This window comes from Podarcis cretensis (assembly GCF_951804945.1).
Source record: "Podarcis cretensis genome assembly, chromosome: 9".
NCBI lineage: Eukaryota > Metazoa > Chordata > Lepidosauria > Squamata > Lacertidae > Podarcis > Podarcis cretensis.
This window is the reverse complement of record NC_137178.1, coordinates 54,336,544-54,343,723: the sequence shown is the minus strand read 5'-3', so window position 1 is coordinate 54,343,723 and position 7,180 is coordinate 54,336,544. Positions and strand designations below refer to the sequence as shown.

General features: G+C 39.8%; 1 long non-coding RNA gene across 1 annotated transcript; it reads left to right on the top strand.

The window, feature by feature from the left end:
* The first annotated feature begins 247 nt into the window (after positions 1-247).
* Positions 248-6,863, top strand: LOC307223773. The gene is made up of 4 exons (XR_013842266.1): positions 248-344; positions 3,127-3,250; positions 3,374-3,507; positions 6,667-6,863. It is a non-coding gene; the product is annotated as an uncharacterized lncRNA (long non-coding RNA).
* The last annotated feature ends 317 nt before the right edge of the window (positions 6,864-7,180 follow it).

Here is a 7,180-nt window from a genome sequence, read left to right as displayed (position 1 = left end):
GCTTTCGAACTGCTAGGTTGGCAGGAGCAGGGACCGAGCAACGGGAGCTCATCCCGTTGCGGTTATTCAAACCACTGACCTTCTGATCGGCAAGCCCTAGGCTCTGTGGTTTAGCCCACAGCACCACCCGCGTCCCTCAGATAATGGATTAAGGAGGGCAATGATCTGTTTGTGTGTGTGTGGTGTGGTTGTATTGCTTGGATCTTAACTATACTTTTGTGAAAGGAGCAGGGTTTCACCACCTCCCCATTGCTTCTGCAGCCCATGAATGTGCCCCCATGGATTGGAGAACCATTGGGAATGGTGTAGTCTATGGCACAGGATGGCGGGCTGTAGATTGAAAGGCAAGTTCAAAGAAATCACCCCATGTCATACACAAAAAGAAAGCAATTGAGGACCAAACGTATATTTATATTTATATTTATATTTATATTTATATTTATATTTATATTTATATTTATATTTATATTTATATTTATATTTATATTTTTTGAGGGTGTTCCATCTCGTTTTGCATTTTCTATGCTGACTGGCAGCTGTGTTTTTGGGTATCGAACACACATTCTCCAAATGCTCTGGGGGAGGCCAGGGATTGAACCTATAATCTTTTGCTTGCAAAGTATGTTTTCTGTTACTGAGTTATGATCTTCCCTCCTTTCCAAAGTCTGAATACCACCGGAGAAAAAAAATCTATTTCTAGTGGTTGTCAATTTTACCTCAAATTGAGGGTGACTCCTGAAGTAAATTCTTTCCAGTGGAGCCCAACTCATAAGATGGCTTGATGTATGATAGAAGCGAACTCTATCAGACTCAAGCCATTATGGGTTTAATGCTTTGAATTTTGTATTTTTTAAAAAAATAAGCTTAAAAAAGATCAGTTTTAAATGACCTGTATAAACCTAACAAAATATGTGCTACTGCTTTATGAATCAGCTGATTTCAAACCTGCCTTCAGCACCAGCCCTGGTACAGCATGAAAATCAGTAAAAGAGACTTCTGGCTACAAATACATATGAGTGCTGAGTCCAGGAGTACCACCAAGTTGCAGGATTGAATGTTAACCCCAGAACTGCCCCTAACATCATAATAACCTTTATCTTGGCTAGATTGAGCTTCTATTCCATCATTGCACTAATGTGAATTTTGCAATGCACTTCTCTGACAAACCAATATTTGCAACAATGCATATATTAGGGGAAAGGGTATATAAAATTAATATATTTGTGAACATAACATACAGAAATGCATTGTATTAGGGGAAATTGCTTGAAAAAAATGTGTAAATTACTCGGAACTGCATCCAAAGATGTGTTTACTAGAAAAATTCACACTAAAATGTTGAAGAAATTTCATGAGTCTTTTCCCCTTTAAAACTATTCAAAACTATTCACAAACTACCGTGGAAACATGAATTTAAGATGGGGAAAATGAGAAACTGGAAGAACTGGAATGGACAGATCTTTCAAACCCTATCCTGTAGTTATTTGTCAATGACAAAGGAGTCATCAGAGGCTCCCTGACCAATCAGTTATCTCCATCTTGTCCAGTACAAAACACCACATCCTAGGTATAATCTGCCAGATGGGCTGGCTCAGCAATAGGTTCATATAGATCCATATCTGCCATGAATTATCTGATTACAGTGGTGCCCCGCAAGACGAATGCCTCGCAAGACGGAAAACTCACTAGACAAAAGAGTTTTCCGTTTTGGAAGTGCTTTGCAGAACGAATTTCTTATGGGCTTGCTTCGCAAGACGAAAATGTCTTGTGAGTTCCTGCGGGGTTTTTTCCCTCCCCCCCTTTTTCTAAGCCACTAAGCCGCTAAGCCGCTTATCCGCTTATCTGCTAAAAGCCGCTAAAAGCCGCTAAACCGCTAATAGCGCTAATCCGCTAATCCGTCAATGGGCTTGCTTCACAAGACGAAGAAACCGCTAGACGAAGAGACTCGCGGAACGGATTCTTTTCGTCTTGCGAGGCACCACTGTATTTCACTGTTAAAAAGCCTGAAATCCCAGGAACTGTAAATCTGAGGGTTATTAAGATCAAATCTGAAATCACCTTCTTCAGCTCAGGTAAAATACTTGATGTGGGGAGGTCAGCACACCACCTAATAGCTCTATTCTGCTGTAATCTTCAACACAAGGTATACATATGCAAAATGTGCTGTATCAGACTGGTTTCTTTATGGACTACCACTACCTCATTCACTGACTATTGGTCATTCCTGAGCAGAATATTTGGCTAAAAGTCATTGAGATCAAACAGAACGCTCCTTTCTCTCTACTTCATCCATCCAAATTCCTATAAAGCAGACCAAGTCCAACTTTCATTCATGGTGATGTCATGATGATGTCATGGATGATAGATATTTCAGTTCAGGCCAACCTGAGAGTAAAAATGAGTAATTGCAGGCCCTGTGGAAGACAAAAGAGCTATTGAGCCACAGCCAGAGCTTTGTTATTTGGGTGAAAATTAAAACATGTAAATTTAGGGATAAGGTTAATTTCTTCCACAATTATTCTGGAGCTTTCCAAGTCTGGTGGAGTTTACAAAGAGGACCAAACCTCAACATACCTCTTACAACTCACACAGCATTTTGTAATGTTGCATGTTAAAGGTCATGATGTTCTGTTCTCTGTGGGTTCTACCAACTCTAGAACTTTCTGAGTACTGTACTGTATATTTGCTGTCCCATAGCAGCTGGGCTGACAAAATTTACATAAAAGTGAGGAGGATCAAAAGGGAGCAAATTAACACATCTATGGTTAAACTAGGTCACAGTTAGTGGAGGAATGAGGTATTTCTCAACAGTTTGAGATTAATTGGAGAGAACGCCACCAACTTTGCTGCAACTGTTTGGCTGTGACAACTTGGGCGTATAAATAGATAAAAGTGTGAATTTAGTCTGTGTTTTTTATGCTGGTCTGTGACCGTAATAAGCTAAATTTGTTCATTCAGTCCGTGATTTTTAAATGAATGCTCCCCTTTCCCAGAAAACATGTTTTGTAACAATGCAGTTGTCAGCATTCAAGGTCTCTGGCATTTATTTTTTAAATGAACTTAAAGAAATGTATTCCGGAATCAAGCCTCACCAAATGTTCATGCTATAATTTTATTCTGCCACAGATGCTTGCCATCCAGTTGAGGCTTCTGAGTCTGACACATTCAGTGGCTACAATGCAATTGCAGAAATGGAAGAGTTTAAAGGCTGAAGCAAGCATACATAAGACAGCACTGTAAAAAGATCATGGTAAAAACATGAGCCTCTGTGGACATATTCCTTTAATATTCCTTTATTGATTCAATTCATACCCTTCCCTCCTTCTGAAGGAGCCCACGGCAGCAATATGCTATCTTCCTGTTAACTTTCCAGGTGTGCAGGATCAGAACCATACTGCCTGTGATCATACATTCTTTCCATTGCCTCCAGCTTTTCACTTTCTCCTCCGGCTCACCATTATAGGAGGCTAAAATGATTGACTTTCCTCCAGAACGCACAGAATCTGAGTGAGTGTGCAGAGATGATAAAAAAATAACCATTTTGACTTATAGAAAGGTTGATAATAAGGGCTGAACTCTATGTTACACTAAACAAAGGGCACACCTACATCAAGTTCTCCTTCTCCCTTCCCATTGCATCTAGGGTCAATTATCCCACATATTGATGTTGCCATCTTGCATGTCTCATTCTATGCTCCACATAATTAGCCTGTGTAGAAATACATGATGTGTTGATGTCAAGATATAGAGCAAGTGATCTTGTGATTAATGGAGGAGGCAATAAGACTAATTCAGCATTGGAATGCTGGTTTTGGCAGTCACCTGTGTCAAGTGTAATGTGTAGCTCAGCCCAAATAATTAACTAATGCAGAGAAGAAAAATCCAACAAACCTGAAGGTTAGGGCAGATTTATAGAGTGGCTGAGCAGCACTCTTATCACATTAAATCACCTCACACTTCCTCTTCCTCTCTCTCTCTCCCTCCACCCACCATTCAGCTAAGAAAAGATCACCAGCAGAAGCTAGCTGTGAAAGCGATGATTTGTTTGAGCCAATCATGAGCTTGATTTCTCCCCTCAGTCCCTCAAAGCAATTCAACTCCTGAGGTTACAGGCTCAGTTAGGCTTTAGCCAGTTCCTAACCAAATGTGAACATGGGTGGGCAGCAGCATTTTGAAAAATAAGGATCCCCTCACAAACCAGTTCCCATCAAATGGGAACCAGAAGTATAGCTAGAGCTTCACTGGGGCTGTGTTCCCTTTGGCAGTACCAGCATCCAGGTTTGGCTATTATGTAAGATGCAAAGCAAGACAGACATTGAAGTGTGAAAAACCCACTGTGAATTTATATATCTGTCTTCACACTGATTGGAATAGAACCTTATAACTTCTTCAGAGTTCATTTAGGTCTGCTGGATGGACCTTGTGATTATTCTTTTACATCTCTTGGAAACAGGACTACAAGTTCTAATCACCAGTAACTGATGAATAGATTCAAATGGTAATGGCTAAATTTCGATCCTAAATCGTGTACTAGGGTGTAAGTATAATTGAACACAGTGGGAGTTACTTCTGAGCAAACATACATAAGATTGCATTGCAAAAAGATCATGGTAAAAACATGAGCCTGTGAACACATCCCTTTAATATTTATGGAGCTGTATGATGTACTTTTGCTTTTAGAGAGGAATACAGAACCTAAAGAACAATGCCTTGTTTCACTAAAGTTTGCTCTGACTAAATCCAATGGAATACAAAGGCAAATATCTTCAACAATGTTTGCACCCACATTAAGATGGATTTTGTTACATGATCTTGATTATGTTTCTAATTGCCAGATCTTCACACCCTGCAATTGCTATCTAACAATTATTGCCAAACACACACACATACCCTCAAAGGATGTAACAACGGATGAAGTTCCTTGTATTAGCGACTGGCATACCTACTCTGAGTAAAGGCACTGTATCACTTATTAGCAGGGTAGCAAAAAAGACCAAAACAAGGCAAAACCTTCTCTGTAATTAGTGAGATATATCTAATGACTCATAAAGGAATTCTTTTCATTTGCTGCTCATTGTAAATACTGCTGCATTCTTTTAGATCATTCTACAAATTGCTGCTCAAAGGCATCAAATGGCTATAATGTCAGAGCCAAGTCGAACTCTCTGTTCAGTCGTTGCTCTGCCTATAGTTCGTTCGTTCGTTTGTTTGTTTGTTTAAAGCATTTTGGCCCTACTGAAGAAGCCCCCATGGTGGCTTGTTTTCATACCTACTTTATTACATTTATGAGATCAATAAGCAAGGCAGTTCCTGCCTGCAGGCTTACATTCTAAAAGACGTAGCACAAAAGGAAAAGGGGAATGAGAGAGTAGAGGGGAACAAGCAAACTTAGGCACCTGTTCTTAAAGATACATAGTTCTCATAATGACCTGCTGGAATGGAAAATAGTTCAAGGAGAGAAGGAGCCAGCTGGAGCTGGACTCCCAGCAAAGCCATTGGAGTGGTCCTGTGTAATAAAAGGTACATTCACACCATTCTTGGAAGATAGAAATGGCTGAGAGACATTTCATCTTTAAATCAGTTGCTACAACCATCATGTTGCAGTCTGAACATTTAGCTTGATGGAATGCTTGCTCCCAAATGACAGTTGAAGAAAGAGGAGCATGATGGAATTGGAGAGCCCATGGAGAAGCCCAGCAGTCCCATCTCTCCATCTGCTGCAGACATGATCTTACAGCACTTGACATACAGCAGACAGTTTGGATCAGAACTTTAAAACGGTCAACTAGTACAGAGTCCTAACAGGTACATAAGATGTTTCCTCTTGTCTCTAGGTTCCATTCAGGTCTGCTTTAGAATAAAGAGCCAGTGTGGTATAGTGGTTAAGAGCAGTAGACTCATAATCTGGTGAACCGGGTTCGCGTCTCCGCTCCTCCACATGCAGCTACTGGGTGACCTTGGGCTAGTCACACTTCTCTGAAGTCTCTCAGTCCTACTCACCTCACAGAGTGTTTGTTGTGGGGGAGGAAGGGAAAGGAGAATGTTAGCCACTTTGAGACTCCTTCGGGTAGTGATAAAGCAGGATATCAAATCCAAACTCTTCTTCTTCTAGGAAATGGAACAAAAAATGATAAAATAACCACAAGGGCTTTCTTCTTTAAAATTTAACTATCTAAAATATTTCCCATACACTTCTCACACAGAGAATACTAAGTATGGACAAAAAATGTTGCAGATTTTAGATCAATTAAGGACAATAAAGAATAATGTCATGCTTCTTTAAAAAAAAATTAAATTAAATTAAATTAAAGCCTAAATTTTGTGATGGTTTTCACAAAGAATATTGGAATATTACCCCTATCTGGCACAGCTGTGTTTACACTCAGCTGTGTTGGATCTAGTGAGGTGTAGCAGTCAGGGCAATTGGCATCTTCCTCCCAACTCTTAGATCAGTCTCCATATCTGGCAGCCCTGTTTAGGGAAGTTTTTAATATTTAATGCTGTATTGTTTTTAGCACTTGATTGGGAGCCAGCCAGAGTGGCTGGGGAAACTGTTGGGCGGGGTATAAATAATAAAGGGGTATAAATAATAAATTATTATTATTATTATCTGTACATTCAGGTTGCAGTTATGGCCAGAGTGATTTTTCACCACCTCTTTTTAAGACAGGAAAGAAGAAGCTGTGTTTCTCCAATGGACTGCAATTCTCATTATCCCTAGCCACCATAATCAAAGGCCATATATAATGGGAGCTGGAATCCAACAACACCTGAAGTACTATCCCCATCCCTGCTTTAGTGAGAAAGATGTGGATAATTATAAATGTGAAAAATAATAAAGTGCTGACATTTGTTGAAATGTATATTAATTTGCATTTATTGTGTTTTGCATTTCTATGCAGCTCCTCTGCTCAGCAAAGCAGAAGACAAGTCTTTGTGTTGTGTCTATGTAGGTGTGGGGTGATCGATTATACGTCCAGCTGGACTGTGGGTTTGGGAAGGTGACACATTCTAAATTACCAGACACCATTTCTAAATTTCAAGAGACAAAAATGTGATAAAGCAAGAGGAATAAAGAAATTGGCTTTTTGGAGGATTCTCTCTTCCTTCAGCCCTTCTTAGGCTGTCGGTAAACACAGCCTGGCAAATGACAAATGGTTGTAGTCAGAATGTCCTTTAT